Below are 27,021 nucleotides of genomic sequence, written 5' to 3'. Positions count from 1 at the left end.
AATTGACCTGCACACAAAAACCAGAATGTAAACATACATACAAAACAGACACATGCAAAAACACACGACTCAAACACAAAACAGGTGCAAGCACAGACAATAACACAAGCACGAGCACTAACAAAAACAGACACGTGCACACTACACACACAAAAAATGCACTGTTAACTCATAAGTCAAAATATATTTAACAAAATCTTTCTTCATATTCAGAGGCACGACAAGTAATCTCTCCCGCATGGTTACCAATCCCCCCGCATGTTCGTACCTATCTCTGATCTCCCGCAAGCAATGATGAGTCTCCCGCATGCTGCTGTGACCACAGTAAATAGTGAGGTGAGGTATACACCGGGTGGCGGCGCTCTGATCACCCACTGGCTGAAGCACGTCACGTGGACAAACAAAAGGATAACGTCAACACCTGGTGCCATCAATCAATAGAATACTTTCCCAGTGTGGAGGTCCTCAGACTAACAATAAATCCAAAGAAAAAATTTACAATATACAAAAAAAAAAAACCTAACTTGGCATAAATTGGAATGAAAAACATTAAATATAACCAAATTAATGAAATATGCTCATTCAAACCCTCTTGCCGTATAATAAAGGTGAATATTATTCTTATCATCGCCGATTATTTATTTGGCCTCAACATAGCTCAAAGTAGCCCGCGTTCACAATCCGTGTTCACTTGGCTTCTCATGCACTCCGAGTAATGTTATCCCACAAATCTTCAGAGATCATGAAGGGTGTGTTATCTTGCTTTCTAGACACTGCTTGTAACACTGGGTAATAATCACGGACGAGTCGGAATGTTTCGTCTTCAATGTTCACTTCATCGTGGGAGCGACAATTTTGGCGGGAGAAAACCTATAATTCAGAGCAGGGCGCGGGAAACTGGCGAGCCAATAAAATTGTGTAGCTGTTGGCTATTTTATGGTGTAAAGTGATTATAATGAGTGTACTAAATATATGTCTTGATCTTTCAGTGTACGAGATGAGATACAGAAGCTGAGTAGTGTATGATTAGTATTATACAGTTCTGAGCCTACACGAGTTAGCACCACTTGATTATACAATATATTGATAAAGTATATATATATATATATATATATATATATATATATATATATATATATATATATATATATATATATATATATATATATATGCCAACGACAGATATCTAATAGAAGGAAGAGAGGTGGGGGGTGGGGGAACGAGAGCCAAATCAAAGCCTTGTCATTATTCCCGGCGCTCGTAAATGTGCCTTTATGCATCACACAACAACATTAAACCCAAAATTCCCACCTTATACTTATCTCCACCATAAAATATCATCCATTGCTTAAATCACAATCACAAAATTATTTAAAAGGGCATAATACTCCTGATCCCTAACATCTACATGACAAACTGTAAAATACCCAGAGATTTGAAATATAAATTCTTGTCCTTGTCGGTTCAATCACACAGATTCGCAAAAAGGCGTAATCCTCATCATCTCCCAAAATCCACAATAGCAAACTGTAAAATAACCAGGAATTTGAAATATAAATTCTCGTGTGATGTCGGTGCCAAAAGCATGGGCAAATTATCCGAGGGAAAAGGCGGGAAAATGGTGCGTGTTGCGCGGGTGGCGGGCGTACGAAGCTTTGTGGGAGGGCGCGAGGCAGAGCGACACACGCGGCCAGGTTGAGTAAAGACTAGCTAGCGACAGCTGCACATCAGACCGGTCGAGACCTCAATCCCAATCCTTAATCCACCTTTTACTATCCCACTAATGATACAGCAACTTATTCACACGTCAACTTTGAATAATTTTAGAAATTCTGGTCAGATTTCGAGGTCGATTATCGTAAAATTATCGAGGAAATGCGTGTGGTCGAGCTCATGCGGGGAACAGTCGGGACTCGAAGCCAAGTGGGCGGAGATACGAACACTGAGCCAGCTGCCAGGCGAATGGGGCCGTACTGGTGTGATCACGAGGTAGCCTATCATTCCCGTATTTCTTTGTCCCACTCCCTCACCCACACTTGTGTTTCTCCACGCTTGCTATGACACACCAAATGGCCGAATAAACAAAGCGTTACAAGCAAGCAAGAACAGGGCGATGACGACGGACGGAACGAACCATAACGAAAAGAGGCGAAGGACAGCGATGAAAGCAGGACACGCACGCACGCACATACGGCTATGTACACACGCACATACACACCGCTTACCTTGGCGGGATGTCCTTCCATCTCTCCCCAGACTAACTCCCGTGCCCGCTCGCCCGCCTGCCTGCCTGCTTGCTTGCTTGCCTGCCCCCTACTTCTTGCGGTTCGCTCGCCTGCCTGTCTCTGCCTCCTCCTCCCCCTCGCCCCCACCCCCCCATTGCTTGTGCCTGCCCCCGTGCTTGTTTTCCCGGATATTCCCCCCCTGTCTCTACCCGCGGAGGGAGAGAAACTAACACCAACCTTATACACAATACCATAAACCCCCAGTAATTTCACGACCTAACACGATAACACAACAAAGAAACAATAACAATAAACCTGGAGAGAGAACCAAGTTAATCTGTGGTGTTGAAAACTGCATACGTAGGTACATTATCAAGAAAGGTAGAAGGGAGTAAGGGAGCTGTGACCACTTACACGGACACCCACTGGAAAATTGAACAAAATGGGAAAAAAAGTCGTATTAAAACCCTTGCTGTTTAAACGGATGGGTAAATAAGTGGTGGCAGTAACAGTAGCGGTAATAGTGGTGGTGTAAGCAAGGATAATAGTACAGCAGACGTAGTAGTAGCAGTAGTAGTAGTAGTAGTAGTAGTAATAGCAAAATGGTAATGAAATGGTAGTGAAAATTGCTGGCTATTGGGAGACTGGAAGTACGTTAAAAAATAAGTAGTAATAGTAGAGGCTATTTATCGTCAAGCAACTTGCTCACCAGCAATTGCCAAATAACAGACACCAACAGTACCGTAACAGACACACCAACAGTACCAAACAACAAACACCAGCAGTACCAAACAAGACACCAACAGTGAACGCTTAGCAGTACCAACAGTACCCAAACAACAGACACACCAACAGTGCCAAACAACTTAGACACACCAACAGTACCAGAAACAACAGCAGTACCCTTAAGTACCAAACAACAGACACCAACAGTACCAAACAACAGACACACCAACAGTACCAAACAACAGACACCTCAACAGTACCAAACAACAGACACACCAACAGTACCAAACAACAAAAAAAGACACACCAACAGTACCAAACAACAGACACACTATAGCAATGCCATACAACAGACACACCATGATACCAAACAACAGACACTGTGTTTCATACAACAGACACTGTGATGCCATACAACAGACACACCAACAGTACCAAACAACAGACACACCAACAGTACCAAACAACAGACACACCAACAGTACCAAACAACAGACACACCAACAGTACCATACAACAGACACACACCAACAAGTACATGCAACAGACACACCAACAGTACCAAACAACAGACACACCAACAGTACCAAATAACAGACACACCAACAGTGCCATACAACTTGAACTGCACCAACAGTACCATACAACAGACACACCAGCAAATGCAAACAACAAGACCTTTAACAGTACCAAACAACAGACACCAACAGTACCATACAACAGACACACCAACAGTGCAAACAACAGACACACCAACAGTGCCAGAGCAACAGACACACCAACAGTGCCAAACAACCACAGACACACCAGTACCACCATACAACAGACGCACCAGCAGTACCAAACAACAGACACACCAACAGTACCATACAACAGACACACCAACAGTACCAAACAACAGACACCAACAGTACCAAACGAACCCACACCAACAGTACCAAACAACAAAGACACACCAACAGTACCAAACAACAGACGCAACAGTACCAAACCAACAGACACACCAACAGTACCAAACAACAGACACACCAACAATTGCTGGAAACAACAGACACCAACAGTACCAAACAGACCACACCAACAGTACCAAAGCAACAGACACACCAACGATGCCATACAGCAGACACACCAACAGTACCAAACAACAGACACACCAACAGTACCAAACAACAGAACACACCAACAGTACCAAACAACAGACACACCAACAGTACCATACAACAGACACACCAACAGTACCAAACAACAGACACACCAGCAGTACCAAACAACAGACACACCAACAGTACCATGCAACAGACACACCAACAGTACCAAACAACAGACACACCAACAGTACCAAACAACAGACACACCAACATTGCCAGGCAACAGACACACCAACAGTAAAACAACACACCAACAGTACCAAACAACAAACACCAACAGTACCAAACAACAGACACACCAGCAGTACCAAACAACAGAACCTTGCACCAACAGTACCAAACAACAGACACACCAACAGTACCAAACAACAGACACACCAACAGTACCAAACAACAGACGCACCAACAGTACCAGAGCAACAGACGCAACAGTACCCAAACAACAGACGCACCAACAGTACCAAACGACGCAGACGCACCAACAGTACCAAACAACAAGAACACACTGACGATGCCAGGCAACAGACATACCAACAGTATTACCAAACAACAGACGCACCAACAGTACCGACAACAGCAGTACCAGCAGTACCAAACCGCGAACACCAACAGTACCAAACAACAGCACAGGCACCAGCAGTACCAAACAACAGCGAACTTCCAACAATGCCAAACAACAACGCACCAACAGTACCAAACAACGAACACACCAACAGTACCAAACCAACAGACACACCAACAGTGCCAAACAACAGACACCATGGTTTTGACGCAGACACACCAACAGTACCATGCAACAGAAACACCACCAACAGTACCAGGCAACAGGAGTGGCAGCACCACCACCAGGGGAAGAAAGCAGCAACAATAGTAACAGCAGAAGAACAGATAACAGCAGCGGGCAAAAGACGAAATGATCGTTTTTCCTGTTTAGCTACCCAGCAAACGATCGATACATCAAACTCTCTCTCTCTCTCTCTCTCTCTCTCTCTCTCCCTCTCTCTCTCTCTCTCTCTCCTCTTTCTTAAGCTTATCACAGTCAACGTAAAAACTATTTCCCTACGAGAGAGAAAGAAAAGAAGAAAAGATTCGGGCTAAAAAAAAACCGCATGTAAACAACCTAAGTTTTGGCTACAAAATTAAAAATGTCAATGTAAACAAAATGCAAAAAATATAAAATCACATACAGACGCTTGTTTTTATATCGAGTAAACAATATAAGCGACACCGCCTCCTATATTGCCTATATCTGTAAACCACACACTGTGTGGTTTAAATTACGCGAAGCCAGGAATTAAACCCGTACGTAAGGTTGTGGTTTTATTGGCCAGCAGTGTCACTTCAATTATTATTATGAAAATGTTGCGTTTCGTAAATATTAAGCATCTGATGTTATTTCACCTGATAGAGCTTTAAAACCTAGTGCTAACCTAACCTAACCTAATGCTGGTCTAATCTAAACTAATACTAACCTATCCCATCCTAACCTAACGCTAACCTATGTCAATCTAACGCTAACCTAATGCTGGTCTAATCAACTAATACTAACCTAACCTAATGTGTAGCCTAACTCCTTAACAAATCTTATACCATAATAATATTCAACTCAAAACCCATAACCTTTATCAAACCTCCTAAACACAAAAAACAAACCAACATAAACCTTACCCCATCCACCCCAAAGCTATGGGCCATCACTTATAAACCACATGGGTCCCCACCCCCCGCCTACCCATTCAGTCCGGTTTATCAATCACTGGCAAACCAGGGTTGTCTAATGGAAAACTGATATGATAGAGTGGTTCGAGAACTTGAAATAAATATAACACAGCTAAATAGTCTTACTAGTCGCCATCACCTCGTCACACGGGGGGGGCAACATCATCATTCGTCATCATTATCACGGATTTTGAGTTTTAGATAATGATGGAAACTCAAGCTTGTGTCACTATCACCCTCTTCGGTTCTTGACAAATTTGGGAGGTGGGAGAGGGGATGTGGAGGGAGAAGGAAGGGGTGTGTGGTGAGGAGGACGTAGAGAGAAGGGGATGGGAGAAGGGAGAGAGAGAGGAGGAGGTACAGGAAGGGGCTAGAAAGAGAGAGGAGGGGGAGGAGAGGAGTGAAGGAGGAGAGGGGAGAGAAGAACTGGGAGGTGAAAGAGAAGGGAGAGGGGGAAGGGAAGGAGAGGGGAGGGTTGACAGTCTGGTGTGTGTGTGTGTGTGTGTTACGAGAATCATCAAGTAAGGGTAACATCTAACACATACCAGTTTTAACAATGGTAAATTATTCGAATGTATGCTAATGGAAACTCATACACTCTTGTTGACCCACTTAACATGTCGCGAGTCTCCACAAGTCTGATAAGGAAACAAACAGGTCAAGAACCGAGGTTTATCCCCCGACAACTTCAATATAAGTGTCAGTTTATCATTATGGTAACCTGAGTATATGATAATTAAAAGCCAATCTGACACCTACTGTATTTTCGTGGATAATGAATTAGCGACCTGTTGAGGATAAGACGATGGTAATAACGTATCTAACAGGTGATGCCAATGTGGAGGTTAACACTGGTATTCGAGTGGTGTGGTTATAAATGGTAATATACGTAAACCTGTGTCAATATCAAGAGGAGAAGAGGAAGAGGAGGGAAGGAGGGCTGGTGTATATATGAACTTTGCGTATAAACAAATATATAACGATGAAAGTATATATATATATAAAACAGTAAAGTATATTACTAAAAACCATAAACACCGAAGATTGAAATTAAGACGCTGACATTCGAGTATTGGGGGCGCCAAGGCATAAATACTGATTTAGAAACCAATACCGACGATTTTCAGACTCAACAGGCGGGGGGGGGTCTTGAAACGAGGATATGATGATGACAGTGTACTGGAGTGTGTCAGTATTACTATTTATATTTCCTATTAGTTTTATCTGCTATTATGAGAGCCGATACTAGTAATTAACACGTGGTAATAGTGAGGATTCTCGACAAGGCAAGAAGTGTCAAAATTTCAAGTGAGGAATAATTTGCCAAACTATGTATTGATGAAAGTATATATATAACAATTTCCTACAATGGCGAACAATATAATGAATCAGTGAATGTTGTCACCTAACAGTGTACATGTGTGTGTGTGTGTGTGTGTGTGTGTGTGTAGGTGGGGAAGGGATATCGAGCAGAAATTTTCAACATAATTATAACTTCATGCCTATCAGAGCACATTTTAATTACTTCACCAACCGGGAAAACGATGTCAGGGGGGTGCAGTTGGGAATGTGAAAATTGAACGGTAAACGCCCTATAGTATATATAACTATACGGTCAACACGGTCAAAAAACGGCCCGTATCACGAATTCTGGACAAGTGGGGGGGAAAAGGGGGGGGGGTGGGGGGTGTTAACAGCGGTGTATGTACAGCAGATGTAAACAAAGTCAACACGTCCCAATAACGAAGATTTACGATACGCATGAGTTGTGTGTTCTGAAGTTCCCAGGTGATATGAACCTGTGTTGATAATGATTAATTTAACAGTGCCTATTGACGTACATGATGGGCTTTCTGGATGATGATGAGAATAATGATAATGATGATAAAAACCAGAAAAACCACGATGATGATAATAAAAACAACAACAATAATAATAAATAATAAAATATAGTAAAAATAACAAAATAATAATAATAATAATAATAGTAATAATAATAAAAACAAAATAGTAATGTCTTACACGTATAATAAAAGAAGCGCGGACACCAACAGGACATTTAACGCACTGAAAATCTGTCACCTCAACTATGATGTATTTCTGGAGCGAGTTCGTAAAAGTATAATCCCCCCCCCCCTCCTGTCACACTAGCTGACTGTGACACCAAACCTTCCTTCACATGATAGATGCTTGGGTAAGTATATTGAAAAAACACGTTAATACTGACCCATCTTGACACTATCTCGCCACTATCGTGATGGATGTTACTCTTCCACATTTTGGGGGTGGGAGTGAAAGGTAGATTGCTGATAAAAGTGTATATGGAGAAAACACACACACACACACACACACACACACACGTAACAAAGCAAGCCTTCCCTCCCACTCCAGCCACCGCCCACCCCTAAAACTCTTGACCCCTCAACTCCCCCTCACCACACCCTTCTCTCCCCCTCGCTCAACATCCACCCTAATCAAAAATATCTACTTCCCATATCATCGTATATTTTCTTCAAGTCTACACACCCTACGCCACACCATGCCAACACCCACACCCTTCCCCACACCATGGGAACACCCACACACACCCTTCCCCACACCATGGGAACACCCACACACCCCCTAGTCACCCACCGCCGACATCTCCTCCCCCTTCCCCAAGCCAACACTTACTTACCCTTTCAACCCCCTCCCTCCCCCTCCCCAGCGGGCGCCCACACCCGTGCCATCGACCTGTGTGGCGCCTGCTGCCTGCCTGCAAGCATAGGGCCGCTCCCAGGCAGGGCCCACCACCAGCAGTGAGTCGACCAAGCACCCTGGGCCGCCCCCTCCCCTGCACCACACCTCACCTGGTCCTGTGACGGGAAACTACCCTATTAATACACTCAACTGATCCACATCACAACAATGAAGACCTTGAAAGACTTTGTAAATTGTTAGTAATTTTAGATATAGGAAAACAAGAACTCTGTACACACACTCGATCTGAGGAAAAACCCCACAGGACCACCACCACCACCGCTCCATGCGTGACTCTTGCCTGTGCTTGTTTGTGGGTTAACTACTCAGTCAATATCGCCAACCAGGTCATATCACGATACAGACCTTTCTAAATAACCAGGAGCTTTAAATATAAGAAAAATAAGTTATTCACAAACACTCAAGTACATGGAAATAACCAGAGGGACACACGCGCATGACACCAGCCAGCACTAGCACGTGGGGAGCTGCTCTCTATATTTCAACAACAAAGCCGTTCGGGATAATGACCTTTATATATCGTGGGAACTTTTCAATATATACGACAACTACCGCGTCATAAACAATCACCTTTAAAGAAGTTATCTACTACGTCTCGTACTAACTCAAGTCGGGAGATACGACCGCTAAATATCGCCACCTCCCAAATATATGGGTCTGACCACTGACTACCGACAGAGCTGAGAGAGACGACAATATTAAACGGTTATTGACCTTTAACAACCAAAAGGACAGCCTCACTATAAACGCCGTGTTAGTTTCATCAGTCGGAGTATAAGTGAGGGTACAGGGAGGTCAATTACACCGCGACAAATCCTTCACTAAAAACAGAAACACTCGCCTCAACTTTAACAATTAAGTTTATGCCGGGAGTTTGTTTCCAAATGAGGCCTCCACTCTTCCTCGTTAAAATGTTTATATATTAAGAGCAAGTTTGATCAAGTTAATAATAATACACCAACGGAGTTTTAATGATGTTAATATTAGGTTAACTTAATTCATAACGTGTTCCATGTTGACTCGCTACACACTGTGGATTAATCTGCTTAATGTTGGACACGGTAAGAGATGTACACAGGGAGGAGGAGGAGGGGAAAAGAGGTAAGGAAGGGGGGGGGAGAGGGAAGGGTGGTTCGAGTGTATGTATATGGTCATTCTGTCTGTTGTGGTTCCAAGATATTGTTTACCTGACACTCTGAACCTGTGTAGTAGTGTAACCAGTAAGAGTACATAGCTGTGTTGATTCCTAGTAACGAGTGTGGATAGTGACTAAGGTTCCCTGTTACAATTTACTGGTGACTTGGGGCTATTACTGTCGTTACAATCATCTACTGCTATCACTACCACCTGCATCCTCTCTAGTTTAAGTCAGTCACGTCATCACTAGTCACTACACCCCAACTGGTTATCGTCGGCCTTGATATTACAACAGTTTCCCTTTGACGCCAAATTTCTGTAACGTGGACACAATGTTATCACCGTGGCCGTGTGCGAGTTCATGCTATACAAACGTGACAATTCCATCCAGTCAGAAAACTCATATCTGCCAGGCGATTCTCTGGACACTTATGCACAACAGCGTGGTGATCAGGCAGGTAAGAAGTGACCCATGGGATTTGATCATCTATTGCCTCGTATTTTATTTGTATTAAGAGAGCGCATTATCGTGTCGTTATACTGACATGATTCACAATGAAAGGCAGTGTTCAGCATCTATAAACTAATCACATAAATCACCCACAAGTAGATTCCAGATATTGCCAAGTGTAGCGGAGGAAGTCTGTCTCTCTCTAAACTACAAACACCATAAATATACTTGACAAATGTACAAGAGAAACCGTGTACTGAGATACGATCAACAGTTAAAACGTGTATACAAGGTAACAAGCGCTACACAGGTGGAATATCAACAAACTGACTTATAAACGATGTTAAAAGACAGGTGTAAGATCCGTCAGGTGTTCCGGTGGTGGCAGGTGTCTGGTCTGGTGGCCTTGAGGAAAAAGGACAATGGTCTGTGAAGAGAAGGTAAACTGTAGGACACGGAGGAGGGGAAGAGGAGGAGGAAAAAGAAGATGAAGAAAGGGGGAGAAGAGGAAGAGGAGAAATAAGAAGTTTGTACGTATCATTCTGTTTCAAATGGGACACATCACTTACCATGTAAAAACAATCAGTAAAACCACACACACACACACGACACAAACGTATATTCAACACCACGGCACATGAGGTGTAAACCAATTTAACAAAACGCACATAAAACACATACCAGTTACCAATATACACAACATGACACATAGGATGTCAGAAAAAATAGAAAACGACATAACAGATCAAACAGACTCATAAACAGAAAACTGAACACAACGACGACAACAAACACAACAGTTTTCCCCGGACCAGCAGTACAAGGTTAAACAACAACAATAAGATCGACATAATAATGATAGAGAATAAGATGATCGACCAAGATGATATAAAATCCAACTTCTGCGTTCACAAAATCAGCAGGACACACACACACATACACACACACACACGGAAGGAGAAACCCTCAGGTATTCACCCGAGTTACTGCGCTCATAAAAACACTCGGACACACACACGGACGGCCGCCACACTACGAGGACACGTCAAAGAAGACATAAACAAAGTGACGCATTTGACTCCCTTCTGTTAGCTCTCTGCTGGGACGTTAAATATATATGTATGTATGTATGTATGTATGTATGTATGTGTGTATGTATGTATGTATGTATGGATGTATGTATGTTCTATCTATCTATCCACCGGGTACTCTGGGGTAACATTACAGAACGCGCACCAGATTATTAAAATGTGTAAAATAAAGAGAATTTAAACCAGCGATCAAGAGGTTACACAACAAGCCTCGAGGGTAAGACAATGGTGTGTGTGTGTGTGTGTGTGGCATGCACGGCTGTTCCTCTCTCACCCGGTCACTGAGGCCGAACACCCAGGAGGAGGAGGGGCGTTGTGGTGGTGAGGATCGTATCAGTCCACAGGTAGCCAACCAGCCGGGCGAGCACCAGAAGCCCTACACCTGCCTCTACCACCACGCCCTCCACACCTGACCTTCCTCCACCCCCCACGCCCTCCACACCTGACCTTCCTCCCACCCCCACGCCCTCCACACCTGACCTTCCTCCACCACCACGCCCCTCCACACCTGACTTGACCCGCCACCACGCCCCTCCACACCTGACCTGCCCCTACCACCACGCCTGACCTACTGCCACCCCCACGCCCCTCCACACCTGACTTGACTCCACCCCCACGCCTCCACACCTGACCTGCCTCTACCCCCCACGCCCCTCCACACCTGACCTGCCTCTACCCCCACGCCCTCCACGCCTGACCTGCCCCTACACCACGCCCTCCACACCTGACCTGCTCCCAAAACCCCCACGTCTCGATACCTGACCTAGTTCCTCGTCTCCATCCCTGACCTTCAAATACTTCCCAATGTTAACCACCCATCCTTTCTTCTCCCCTGCCTCCTCTTTATCTCCCTATCCTCCTTTACTGCCCCTCTCCCTCATTTCTTCTCTCTGTCCTCGCTCCTACTTTCACCCCTTTCTCCGCCCTTCTCCTGCCCTACCCAACAGCTCGTGCCAGACAAGGGCTTGTTGAGAGAAGACCCAATAAATGGTCAGCACACGCGCCTGACTGGTCATGAGTGTAGGCCTGTTTGCAGACGGGTGCAGTGCTTGTAGTGACTATACCAGGACGTGGGTGCAGTGCTTGTGTGACTATACCAGGACGTGGGTGCAGTGCTTTGTGACTATACCAGGACGTGGGCAGTGCTTGTATCATACCAGGACGTGGGTGCAATGCTTGTGTGACTATACCAGGACGTGGGTGCAGTGCTTGTGTGACTATACCAGGACGTGGGAAAGCTTGTGTGACTATACCAGGACGTGGGGTGCAGGCTGCTGTGACTATACCAGGACGGGGTGCAGTGCTTGTGTGACTATACCAGGACGGGCAGTGCTTGTGTGACTATACCAGGACGTGGGTGCAGTGCTGTGTGACTATACCAGGACGTGCAGTGCTTGTGTGACTATACCAGGACGTGGGTGCAATGCTTGTGTGACTATACCAGGACGTGGGTGCAGTGCTTGTGTGACTATACCAGGACGTGGGTAATGCTTGTGTGACTATACCAGGACGTGGGGTGCAATGCTTGTGTGACTATACCAGGACGTGAGGATGTGAGGCAGCGTCCGGAGGTGTGTGTGTGTGTGTGTGTGTGTGTGTGTGTGTGTGTGTGTGTGTAAATACATCTAGGTGTTGGCCTCATATACACACACAGCAGAGCCAGTTCCCTCCCTTCATCAATATAACAAACCACAACAAAAAAAGTTAAGTCAGGTGTTAAAAGTCGACAAGATATATATATATATGTAAACTCATGTGTGTACAGTATGTTTTCGTTTGAACAATGGCTAGGAAGGACTCGAGACAGTGAGGTTTGTTTGGGGGTAAAATCGACATCATTTGGAGAACAAGACACAAGAGAACATGGTAATAACACGACACAATAACATTTACCACACACACACACACACACACACACACACACACACACACACACACACAACCTAAGAGCGTGGTGAACTTTCATCTCTAAACGCGTGGAGGTCGTGTTCAATATGTCAACACACACACACACACACACACACACACACACACACACACACACACACACACACACACACACACACACACACACACACACACCCGTTAGGTTTTACAGCAGAAAAATGTCAACAAAGCAAAAGATATAACTCACTGTGTGGATCTTATTCTTTTATTTCATATTATATTATTTATGTACTAAAGAGCCTTTGTTATGTCGTCAAAATGTATTATTTATAGAGAAAGTTTACATCACCACACCAGCTTATTTTACTTCAAAGATTAACCAAACCAAACCTAACCTAACATTTAGGTGAAATAAGTTACGTATTATAATTATTATTATTATTATTATTATTATTATTATTATTATTATTATTATTATTATTATTATACTATACTACCACTACTACTACTATTAATACTACTACTACAGGGTATTATCATCATTACTTGGATTACTACCATCAAGGGGCCCACCCATGCCTTTAATCACCCCACCAAAGCGTCTCAGGTGATCCACGACTGGACAAATTACTCGGCCGCCACCAAACCTCAGCGTGTTGGTGGTGTCCATGATATAAGCTTGTCTATACTCGTCTATCTACGTCTTGTTTAACTTATGACCACCAAACACGAATGCACCAGTAATATCTGCCAGGTCGATACTGCGCGCACACACACACACACACACACTTTTATTCTCCAAACTTACTCGCTTAATACGTGTAAATATTCTCCCCATTTTATGTTTTCCAAGCACATAACTTTCCTCCCCAATGAATAATTCGGTATTATAACTATTCTCCCCAATGTCCAATACACGTAACTTTCCTCCCCAATGAATAATTCGGTATTATAACTATTCTCCCCAATGTCCAATACACGTAACTTTCCTCCCCAATAAACAATACGGTATTTTAACTCCTCCCCACTTTACGTTTTCGATGGTTTATGACGCCCTATCGGGATTTCTTTTTGTCTCCAGGTGTGCTAGTGACCTACAGGAAAACAGACCAGTCCCCAACGTCTCCTACACAATAAACCCTCTGAACGCACTCCTTGACGTCTCCTACACACAATAAACCTTTAAACTCACTCCTTGATGTCTCCATACACATAAACCCTGAACGCACTGACGTCTCTACACACAATAAACCCTCGAACGCACTCCTGACGTCTCTACACACAATAAACCCTGAACGCACTCCTCGACGTCTCCTACACATAAACCCCCGAACGCACTCCTCGACGTCTCCTACACAATAATAACCCTTTGACGCACTCCTCGACGTCTCCTAGACACAAATATGGCAGTCAGACGATAATTCTTGATCGACGGAATAAAACGCAAGCCAACAGAGCTTTGTGACCCAGAAGACTTAACCCATCGTCACCCATGCCTAGTCTTCTCCTTCACACAACCTACCGTGATCACCCGGCAATCTATGGTCACCAAAAGTTATTCTCTGTTTTTTCTCTCTCCTCTTTTTTATCTGTTTCTCTATTCCATCTATTTTTACCTTCACATTTCATAATAATTTAAATCTCTGGGCCTAATTCTCTCTTTGTTCACTACACACACACACACACACACACACACACACACACACACACACACACACACACACACACAGGGTCAACCCTTCAGCAGGCGAGTAATCAGCTGACCTACCAACCTCACCACGCCCTCATCTGCACTTTCTCGACTCTATAACTCATTTCACTTTTCTCACGGCACAAATTAGGTTAAGTTTGGGTGGGAGGGGGAGAGGAGGGAGAGGGGAAGGAGGAGGGCGGAGGAGAGAGGGAGGAGGGAGGAGCTGCGTGTCTGCTCGTGGTCAAGACATCACCCATCCCCTTCCCTCCGGTGGCGGCGCGTACACAGCCGACACCTCAAGTTTTTGTGGAGGTGGTGGTCACGCTACTTCTCGCTGTAATGGGTCACTGCTATACCGCTACGCTGTTCCAACCTGCCCGCTATGATGGCCTGTCTGTGTGTGTGGTGTGTGTGTGTGTGTGTTGTGTGTGTGTGTGTGTGTGTGTGTGTGGTTGGATGGAGCACAAGACTTTTACGGTGAGTCCCCAGCACACGCCCCTGTATACTTGTCCCATACATCTCCCACCTCCTCTCTCCCTCTCTAACCTCTTACCTTCACCCTCCACCTTCGTCTTTGTAGTTCCTCCTCTCTCCACCCTCATCATCTCATTCCCCTCTCTCTCTCCCTCATCCCATTCCTCCATCCACCCATCACTTCCATTTCTTGTCCTCTCTTCCACCACCCTCCTCCTTTCCTCCCTCCACCTCCACCCCCCTTAATGCTTAATCAATCCGGGTCACTCCTTTATAGTGTTTGCCGCCATCACACTCAAAACAAAAACTTGGCCCGTACTTAATAGTTACCTGCACTCACACAGATGCCGACCCACCCCCCATCTGCCTACCTGTCTGTCTGTAGGGTATACGTTTATCTGTCTACGTCTGAATGTCTGGCCGTTTATGTCTCACTGTCTGTGTGTCTGTCTTTCTACAACTGTTCCTGTCATCAACACTGTCTGTCGCTTCTCCACTCTGATCACTCAATATGTTTTCCTTCTCTCTCTCTTTTATCTACGTTTCTCCCTCCTCCCCCTGTTCTACCTGCCTCCCGCCACAGGTGGTGTGAAGGTCGCCACCCCTCCAGCACTGCACCATCTGGCATATGAACCACCAAGACCACCCTCCTTCCCACCTACTTACGTCCCACTTGCCTCCACCACTATTTTCACCTCCCTAACAACTACCATCACCAACCTCCTCCTCCTCCCCCTCTTTCTCCCTGACAACTATCACCACCACCCCTCCTCCACCCTCCATCAACCCTCCTCCACCCTCTCCGCCCCTCTTCTCCCTGACCTTCACCCCCCCCCACCAACCCCACCCCACTCACTATCGACCTTGATACATCAAAACCACGTGTACCTCCTGTCACTGCCCTTCACAACACCACTGGGGCATTTACAATTTATTCACTGGTCTTACACTCTGACCCACCCCCCCCTCTCGTTTCTCTTTCTTATTATCCATTATTTCTCCGTCTTCCTCTTATTCCACTCATCATTTTTTACTGTTCCTGCATTGTTTATTCCCTCTCTCTCCCTCTCTTATTACCCATTATTCTTCTTATTCTACTCATTATTTTTACTACCTTTGGACTATTCCTGTTCTATTCCCTCTCTCTTCCTCCCCCCTCTTTCTCTCTCTTATTACCCCATTACTCCCTTGTTTCTCCTTATTCCACTCGATCATTTACAATTTATCCATCTACTCTTTTCGCTGTTGGATTATTGTAGTTTATCTCATTCCCTCCCTTCGTTGACTTCCTCTCTATTATTACACATTATTTCCATGTGTTCGTCTAGTTCCTTCTTCTCCCCTCCTCCACCTCTTATTATCACGTTATGTTGTCTCCCTCTTATGTGTGGTGGGGATATTTACAATTTGTCCGTCTCTCTGCGTTTTATCTGTCTTCTTTATCGTTCCTTTGTTATTTTGTTATTCTTCGTGTGTTTTTCTTTCTTCCCTTGTTATTTCGCGTTATTCTTTCCTCTTTCATTCAGAGAGAGAGAGAGAGAGGCATCAATGAAATGTGTGTGTGCCCAATCCTTCTTTCCTGTATTTCTCTCATCAATTACTTCTATTCCTCGCTTTATTCCCACTACATCACACCCTTAATTAGTCATCCATTAGTCTCCCTGAACACTGTACGCTTACTCAAAACATGAATTCTAACATTGATTATAGCCAAATAAATTCTAGCTTTGTATAATAGCCTAAAAATTCTCTAAAACTAAATATTAACATTGAATAAAGCTAAATAAATTCTAGCTTTGTATATACATAGCCTAATAAATTCTAAAACTGAATATACCCAAATAAACTCCAACTACATCTTTTCTCCATTATTCCTACTTTGTGTCATCTTTATCCTTTTATCGCTATCCATCTCATTCATCAATCTTTCTTTTCTGTCTTATCACTGTTCATTCCTGTTCTTTTTATTCTCTTATATTTATTACACGTTCTACTTCATGCCCTCTTATTTATTCCCGTCAATCTCTGTATTTATTCGTTTATTTATGTCCGTCAATGCCCCGTGGGTGTATTTATAATGCTACCTGTTATAATTTGTTGTCTGTCATATACACGTGTTTTTTTTTATATTTCTTTGTGTTGTTGTTGTTATTACTCCATTTCTATATATTTGTTCCAGCTGTTATTCACCGTTATTGTATCTTGTGTTATTCGCGTTATTGTAAGGACCTTATGTTATGTGAGGCTAGGTTTGGTTAGGTTAGGTTGGGTTGGGTTAGTTTAGGTTAGGTTATATTAATGTTATGTTAGGTTGGTTATGTTAGGTTAGGTTAAGTTAGTTATGTGAGGTTAAGTTTGGTTCAGCGTTAATCAACCAACTCCATATAACCATCCACCACAACCACAACAGCCAAGTCGAACACACGTCATCCTCGACACCCCCCCCATCCTGGTTGAGATAATCGGTTGTGGCCATTATCACACGGTGCTCATGTCTCTTTATGATAATGTAAATAAAACCTCCAAACCCGAGTTATCACGTGCACGAGGAGAGGAGGAGGAGAGAGGAGGAGAGGAGAGAAGGAAAAGAGATGAGGGGGGGATAGGTGGAAGAGAAAAAAGAGGAAACGAGAGAAAAAAGAGGAAAGGGAAGGAGTATGAGAAAGGAAAGGGAAGAGGACCCATTCTGTAGGCTGCTGGTCAAATGGGCCCCAGTCCTATTAGACTCCCAAACTAACCTAACCTAACCTACCTATCAGTGTTGGGGCCTAATAGGGGAGAAGGCAGCAAACGTAACAGTAAAGCTAAATTGGGACCTATTTTGGGGACCTGTGCCTAGTGATCAGAGACGTGGCCTAATGTTTACCTCCATGATCCCTTAATAAAGAGAAGCAGCTGGCAGACCCTGACCCCTCCAGCTGGGTCAACTCAGGTCAAACACTCACGCTAATGGTGGGGGCGGTCGAGAGAGGGATGTCTCTCTTTCTCTCTCTCTCACACACACGTACTTGTTGACCTAGTTCCGTATGTTCACCTCACCGTGTATACCCCGCCTCGTGTGTTGACCTCATATAGACACATCCATTCATATCTTCACTGTGAAATAAATCCTCCACCTCCAACGGCATAAAGCTGGGGGTTACTTATAGGAATGATCATTATTTAAAGACGGACAGACATTATACCATGAAAGTGTTAGACTAGTAGTGTGTTGAGGTACCTTAATTAGTGGGACCTGGTTCTCGAAGATATTAACGCTTATTATTTGTTCCTAACTGTGGTGGGGATATGGGAAGAAGAGAGAGACAAGGGGAGGGGGACTCCGGCAATAAATGCATTACTATCTCCAAACAAAGATAAAAAACAATAGCTCGTGAATCTCTATGATCCTGAACCGTATCATTAAGTATTCATAAACACCGGGCGAGACGCGGAGCAGGAGTGGTGCTGATACACTAACACAACACATCGTCACCGCTGGCAACGTACCTGGATCACACAAGATACCAAAACGGGCCGCCACAAATGGTGATAACATCAGCAACACTTGTAATGAGATAACAGTACTTGCAGGACTCCCCCTTGAGGCATTTAAAACCGTAAAAATATGAGTCAGCAATGCTGTCCAGACAGGCAGGTGTGGAGCATGTGTGTGTGGCCGCCTGGAGGAGGACAGGTGAAGGTGTTGGAGGCACCTGCCAGCCACAGGTGAAACACCACCCACTGGTTTACCACAACCGGGAGAAGGACGAGGGAGGGGGGTACCATGATAACGGTGGTGTGGGGTACAGTACTTATTCCTTACAGCATGTTGACAAGCGCCAGTTGCATCACTACTCTGTGACACCAGCTGCAATAACTAATGACAGCTGCACGCCGGCACATCACTATGGACCCTGGACTTCCAAGAACCAGCCTGCACCAGTAGTATGACACCAGCAGGAGCAGCAAGATGCACAAGAAGACAGTAAGCAGTTTAAGATGTAGCCGACTGGGTACACCAGCAGTAGAGGGGCGTCTTACTAGCCAGTCACACAGCACAGGCACAAGTAGCACCTATATCAGCAGACGATAACCCCAGTTGTGCGAGGAGCTGTAAAGTGGCGGACACAAATGGAGCGAGAGATACTGCGACAATAACGGAAGAAACGGGAACATCATCGACTTGTTGAGACTACCGCCGGGTGGTGCTATCTGAGCTGAGGGTACGGACCACCATACCCGCCCACGGAGGGACTAGGCAAGGAAGGACGCATGGGCATTTTTTTTGCACACACACACACACACACGAGGGACAAAGCAAGGACGGACTTATGGGGACACCCTCACACCCACCCATACCAACGTACCAACCCACACATCTCGCTGACTTCTAATAACCAGGAGAGGAGGCCACATTAAAGCACAGTTGCCTGGACCTCACACTGTGGACGGACGTGTCAAACATAAAACCGACGACGCTTCACTTACCCACATCCCCTGACATCATCCGTCTAGCAAACATAAAGACACACTTACGATATTTTCTTTCAATACTTTTTGACCCCCTTCCCACAAACACCGACAATGACGATAACTGTAAAATTACCGGCGCTTCCAACCCGACCAGTCACCCCCTCAAGATCCCTGTTATAATATACGTCACCGCTACACCAACACTACGGTACGGTAACTGAGCCGCCGGAAGACATCTTTGATACGGTAGGACGGAGTAAAGATGATGAGTACCAATACTGTGTTATTATACTCCCTAAACTCTCAACCTTGTCTATATTTGGTCGGGATCTGGGGTGTAGGGAGGGTGTTGGGGGTGTTGGGGGGTGGGTGTGATGTTAGATGTGGATGTGGTAGGTGTGGATGTTGGGGGGAAGTGTAGGGGTGGATGTTGTGGTAGGGTATAAATGTAGGTGTGGTGTAGTGTGGGTAGGGTAGGGGTGATGGCGAGTGTAAAAAAAAAAAAACACTCAGCAGACAACAGAATAACAACTAACAAATATATTCTTCCTACAACAACAAACACGAGTAACAACAAATCAGAGGAAAGACGACGAAGGACCCGACAATTATTTTCAACAAGTGACCCAATCAACACCAGCAAACCTTACAAGTATAATAGCCGCCAGAACCAAACTTGTAAATAACATGAGTAAAAAAAAATCACCCCAAAAAATAACACAATTACCTTAAACTACAACAACGTGAAGGTTATAGAATGGATATAAATACACATAGGTAAATCTTGCTCCGCCACACCTGATAAACGACAACAGACAGGGAAGCCATAGTGAATGTAAACACGATACGACTCTACTCTCACCTGTTGTGACGTGTAACTACCCCAAGCCTCGACTCCAGTGATCCTTCAAGATAAAACCCACGTGTGTGAGAGACTGGTCAATGTAACCAAATGTGACATACCGTGGGATTTAGCAACGTGCCGGCTTTTAATATTAAATCACCCGAAAGAGATTAGAAGTAGGATTATGGAGGGATTAAGAGGCCTAGTTGGGGAGGGGGAGAGGGGGGATTAAGAGGCTCTGAAGAGGTGTGGGGAGAGGTGATTGATATCTTGGTGGGTGTGGTGCGTCGTGATGGTGAAGCTCAACGCTGACGAGGAATCGAATCCAATCAACGACTTGGGTTCAGGGGTTCAGATATTTCCCGGGAGATTTGGCTCAAGTCTTCCCGAACCTAGTGGAAACACCGCCTCATGTCACCCCCCCCCCACTAAAAATTATAAAGTAAAGGTAAGAAAACTAAAATATCAAAGAAAACAATAAATAAAAATAACTTACATAATATTTACAAACCACACGATAAAACCCTTACGGAAATAATGTGTATGTTTGTGTGTCAAGTAACCAAGTTGAAAAAAAAAAAGTGCGCAGGGCCAAGTGGATAAAGTGGGTTCCTCTTGGGTCACTTGATCACACCCGAGGCACTCCCAGTCCACCAAGCAGTGACTAGGTACCTAAAATTTACAGTAAGGGAGGTGGATACAAATGGGGTGTCTCCTCTTATACCGGAAGTTGAGTGCCCTATGTACTGTAACCGCTAACCGCACTGCCAACAACTGACCGCAAGGCTTATGATACACACTAAAATAAAAATAAAAACATCTAAACTTGTATGTCAAGACACGGGAAAGGCCAAGCAACAATAACTGGAAAGCAGCCAAGTTTAAATTACAAGCACTTACGGAAATGTAAACAAACGCAAGGAAGTTCAAGCACCAGCAAGAGTCTATAAGCGGCGGAAGTGGCTCACACACACACACACACACACACACACACACACACACACACACACACACACACACACAATAATAACACCAGTAGGGAGGTGCCGTAATCACCTACACGGTTCCCTCAGTTTCCGGTTCCTCTCACAACTTTATCAAAAACATCGCCTTGTACCGTAAGACTCAGGAGATATTACCGTCACCGACCACAGGTTGAGAGGGCAACAGCGGCGGATTAACTCAAGAGATAACAGCAGCAGGTGGTAGGTGTAGTGTCCAGGAGGAGGAGGAGGAGGAGGAGGAGGAGGAGGAGGAGGGGACGGGAAGCAACAACAAACAACAACAGATTAAACCAATGGATAACAGCTGTAGGGCGTAATAGTGGAGAGAACAGCAACAACAAGAGTAGAAAGATTAACAGCAGCCAATAACAGCATTTAGGACAGAAGCAACAGGAACAGCAAGAGGCAGAACATAGGGTGAGGGGAGGTCACAACAGCATGAACCAACACAACAAAGACGAGAAGAGAATGGGAGTAGTAACATGAGAACAAAGAAGGGAGGGTGAAGTGGAAACAAGTCAAGACTACATGGAGAGGAAGAGAAGAAAATGGAGGAGAAGTGGATGTGAAAAGGGCAGACGAGGATTGGGAGTGGGGGGGGGGAGTACAAGAGGGGATTGCAACAACATGATAGTGGAGGAAGAGGTGGAAACATGGGGGTGTGGGCCATGGGCGAAAGGAGGAGGAGACGCGTGGGATGTGTGGGGCCAGGGGCAGGAGACATGGGGTGTGTGGGCCAGGGGTAAGGTACACAAGGCTGTTGGGGACGCGGCCCTAACGTACCCTTCATCCTCACGCTGGAGGACAACCAGTGAATCACTGCCCTCGCCCGCCGCCTAAGATCCTACACGTATAAACACTCACGTCTGTGTATAAGTACAAGCAAAAAGACTGCAGATATTTAACACAAAAACATTAATTCTAACACAGTATAACACAAAAGACACGTACACACCTCACACACAAAGACATCATGAAACGTTTGCACTTTGCTGAATATGTGTATAAGAAAAAAAAATATTAACTGACCCAAGCAGTGATTGTGAACAACTCTTGCTAATGTGGTAGAATCAGCCAAGGCAAAACACTAAAATAATCCCACCGACATGGATAGTTAATTGTAAACAGATACAAACTCATACATCTCAGCTGAGTAGAGTGTCCCTGGAGAGAGACAGCTGGAGATACATACAAGTTCTTGAGTACTTGAGAGACAGTGAGAGGGTAGATACTGTACTAAGAACCTTGACATACATTCAACAGACAAGGGCACCCACAACCGTGTTTCTTCACCGTAATAAATTCTCCTTCGACGGACAATGAGTGAAGCTGCCCTAATTAGCTGACAGGGGGACCTATTCCAATGAATGTAAACGACAGGCTCCCGCCCCCTACCAATGTTTCTCTCCTTAACCCCCGTCATCTGCCGTCATATACGCGGGCTGGTGCACACGGGGCCATGATCTACCGAATGTAAACGAAAGACTTCTCCGGCATGAACATCCGTCACAAGTTTGTCTCTCACCGCCAGCCATACACAAGTGACGGTGGTCTGATCACTTGCTTGCTGAGGAAGAACTCGCCGCGACCTTCACATGTCCCTCTCTCTCCTGCCAAACAGCAACATCGTCTCCGGCGGACAGAGAGCCTTAGTGGCAGCTTGTCCCAGGTTTTCATCACCCATCACCATAACCTTCACTTAGGTAGTTATCAATACGTGACCTCTCAGTATCACCACCTCCTTCCTGCCTTCAAGGCCTGACGTCGTCGCTGTCAGCACTGACGCACACTGTTTCACTAACACGTTAACGAGGAACACCAACAACCTTCATCACAGTCCCATCTGATCTGACCTCCCCCTCCCCCACCGACTGATGGCGTCCCAGTTAGCAGACTGGTACTCACTGTTACAAACACATGCAGGAAGATCATTCACACATCACCCCCACCTCCTCTACTTCTCTTAACACTATCGTCTGACTTCCATGACTGGTGTCGTCCACCCCAGCGACCACTACTGCGATATTAACGATTCACTAACATGTTTTAAAAGGACGACCATCCCGACCCTCAACACAGCATGTTATCTCATCTCATCTGGTTAACCCCCTCCCCCCTCACCGCCCGACACCGCCTCTGTACACCTGTCTCACTCACCCAGGAAATCACAGCATCTCATCTCCATCTGATTTAATCCTCTGCTACATCGCCTCCTCCAAGAACCGATGCCGACCCAGGGAGCATTAATGTTACACTAACACGTTCATAATTAAGATTACACACAACCTTCATCACAGCATCTCATCTGATCTTCTACCTCCCCTCCCCGTCATCACCTCCCTCAATGGTGCCATTCACCAAACAGCCCCCCACACACCACAGCCCAGACCTACCTGTTTCTCCATATGACCCCATTACCCTCCTCTCGACGCACTCTTCCACTAACGTCTTCATTATACAAGTGTCTCTACAATCACCGACACTACATTCACCTCGCTTTCCATGACGACCCGATTGGAAAACGTCTCTCCATCAAGACCCCCAACAGTGCCTCTCCACCACCACCCTGATAGTAAAGGTCTCTCCAACATGACCCCGATAATAATGTCTCTCCATCACGACCCCGATAATACACAATTATGCCCCCCACAAATACTCCAGTAACACAAACAACAAGAACACACACCACTCCCACAAGTGCCTCGGGCATCACGCAGCTGGTGCACGAGGATTCTACTTTCAAACCTCCTCCAGGAGCCGTGAAATACGTGGGACACCCCATCGACCACCTGACGGAGGAGGCAGTGTCGCGCGCGGAACCCCCCCCGTCAGAGATGCCTGAGCCCGGATGCTCTCAGATTAGTACGTTGCGTCCCCCCCCCACCTGGTGATAACAGGACGCCACGTATACACTGTACAGGGTGGTTTACTGAGCAGTGCAGGTGACGTTATGGTGTCCTTAACCCCAATATCTGCTGCACCTTTATCACACTCTTAAGATGCGCCATTAAATCCACGGTGACGAAAAATAAATAAACGGATTTTCTAACGTGATGTTCTAACCATAAAGAGAGTTATATTAATTATCGGTCTATTGCCGAGTGTTAAATCATCGTGTTAGATACTGTCCCTAACACCTACCTCACCTACCCTACCCCCCCTTCAGGTAATCCTCAGGTGAAATAAGCTGGATACCCAAACATCAGTAGGTACCCCTTCAGTATTATATCCGGGTTCTGGTTCACACACACACACACACACACACACACACACACACACACACACACACACACACACACACACACACACACACCAATCACCATCAGTGTCATCAAGGGTCGTACAGTCATCTTCATCACCCATAATAATTACGACTCTTCTAGTACCGGGAGGGTTGCAACTGGTGCGAGCATTAGTCATGGGTGGCAAGAGGCTATGATGGGTGGCAAGAGGCTATGGTGGGCGGCAAGAGGCTAAGGATGGTGGTAAGAGAGACCATTATGGGTGGCAAGAGAGACCATTATGGTGGCAAGAGAGACTATGATGGGTGACAAGAGGGCTATGGTGGGCGGCAAGAGGCTATGGTGGGCGGTAAGAGAGACTATGATGGTGGCAAGAGAGACCACAGGAAAAGAGAATAAGGTGACAAGAGGGGCTGGTGGTGGGCGGCAAGAGGCTATGATGGTGGTAAGAGAGACCATTGTGGTGGCAAGAGACTATGATGGGTGACAAGAGGCTATGATGGGTGGCAAGAGAGACCATTATGGGTGGCAAGAGAGACTATGATGGGTGACAAGAGGCTATGGTGGGCGGCAAGAGGCTATGGTGGGCGGTAAGAGAGACTATGATGGGTGGCAAAAGTGACTATGAAGGGTGGCAAGAGAGTCCATGACAGCAGCAGGTGTGGGCGGCTCGGGATAACATTGTTAGACACAACCCCGTTTAACTTAACACTGACAGTACGAAGAATTTGAGGGGAAGAAACTTTTACTGAGCAGGTGGGCGTAGGGGTGTGGTGGGTGTGGGAGTGTGGTGGGTGTGGGAGTGTGGTGGGTGTGGGAGTGTGGTGGTGTGGGAGTGTGGGTGGGTGGGGAGTGTGGTGGGTGGGAATGTGTGTGGCGAGGAGCACGATTCATTCACTGCTACCCACCCACCCATACACACTATGGGCTAATGAAGGGACTAGCTGGGAGAGACATAAGGTGAGAGGAACGGTAGGGAGGGGGGGGGGAAATTTGAAGGAGGGTGAGGGAGAGGATCTGAAGGAGGGGTGAGAGGGAGAGGATCTGAAGGAGGGTAAGGGGGATCTGGAAGGAGGGGTGAGGGGAGAGGATCTAAGGAGGGCAAGGGGATCTGGAAGGAGTGGGTAAGGGGATCTGGAAGGAGGGTGAGGGGGAGGATCTGGAAGGAGGGTGAGGGGGAGGATCTGGAAGGAGGGTGAGGGGGAGGATCTGGAAGGAGGGTGAGAGAGGGGAGGGAGAGTAACTAGAGGGAGGGAAGGCACGAGACATGGGCGTGACTCCAAACTCTACCTCTATGGGTCACGACCTCACGAGTATTCCCTCCTCTCCCTCTCTATCATTATACCCCTTCTCTCTTCTTTCAACTTCCCTCCCACCACCTCTCCCCTCTTCCCACATTACCTCCTCCCCTTTTTCCACCTTCCTTCCCCCATCTACCCCCTGCTCCCTCAATTCCACCCCTCATCACCCTCCCTCAGTTCCACCTGTCTTCCACCTCTCTACACCGCTTCCTCCTCCTCCTGATCTCCCTAACACTCGTCCCCCGCTGTAGTCACCGTGGCAACACCCGGGGCCCGCATGACAGTAATACCACACCACCGTTATTAATACCACACCACCTGGTATTACGCTACCATCGCCCCTCACCAGCGTTATTACAAGTATTCCTCACCACCAACAGTTACGCTAAGGTGATAATAGTCGAGTATTCTCAACCTTCCTTAAGAGATAAATGACATTACCTCAAGATTTAAACCTTAACAACTTATTTCACCTGATGATTAAACACCTTAGGGGTCACCTGCGGGGTTAGGTTAGGTTAAATAAGCCCTAGGGTGTCTAATCTTCTGGTGCTCCAAGAAATGTTAACTCAAAATACATTAAAAAGATTTCAGGTAAGTACAGCTATTGATACAGATACAGTATACGCCCTATGGATCCCCAGAGTACAAAACGAGTTACCAGTTGAGGCGGTACCGATACAAAACATACAGGTACAGGTGATTTCCGACTGATAAGGGTATACAGGTGGAGTGATTCCATTCTGATAACAGTACGCCATCATTATTCATCAACAGATTACACTTGCCGCCAATATTTCCCGACCAAATTTAGCGACATGTTGGCATCTGCTTTTGGGTTATGTACACACGTGATTGGCTGAT

At 45.6% G+C, this 27,021-nt stretch overlaps 1 protein-coding gene across 1 annotated transcript in view; it reads right to left on the bottom strand.

Moving 5' to 3' along the window:
• Positions 1-27,021, bottom strand: part of LOC121859901 (chromobox protein homolog 2-like) — a 101,131-nt gene that overhangs the window by 4,874 nt on the left and 69,236 nt on the right. The gene's annotated exons all lie outside the window — the stretch shown is intronic.

Source organism: Homarus americanus, unplaced genomic scaffold (assembly GCF_018991925.1).
Source record: "Homarus americanus isolate GMGI-L3 unplaced genomic scaffold, GMGI_Hamer_2.0 scaffold44110, whole genome shotgun sequence".
Lineage (NCBI taxonomy): Eukaryota > Metazoa > Arthropoda > Malacostraca > Decapoda > Nephropidae > Homarus > Homarus americanus.
This window is presented reverse-complemented; position numbering and strand designations above follow the sequence as displayed.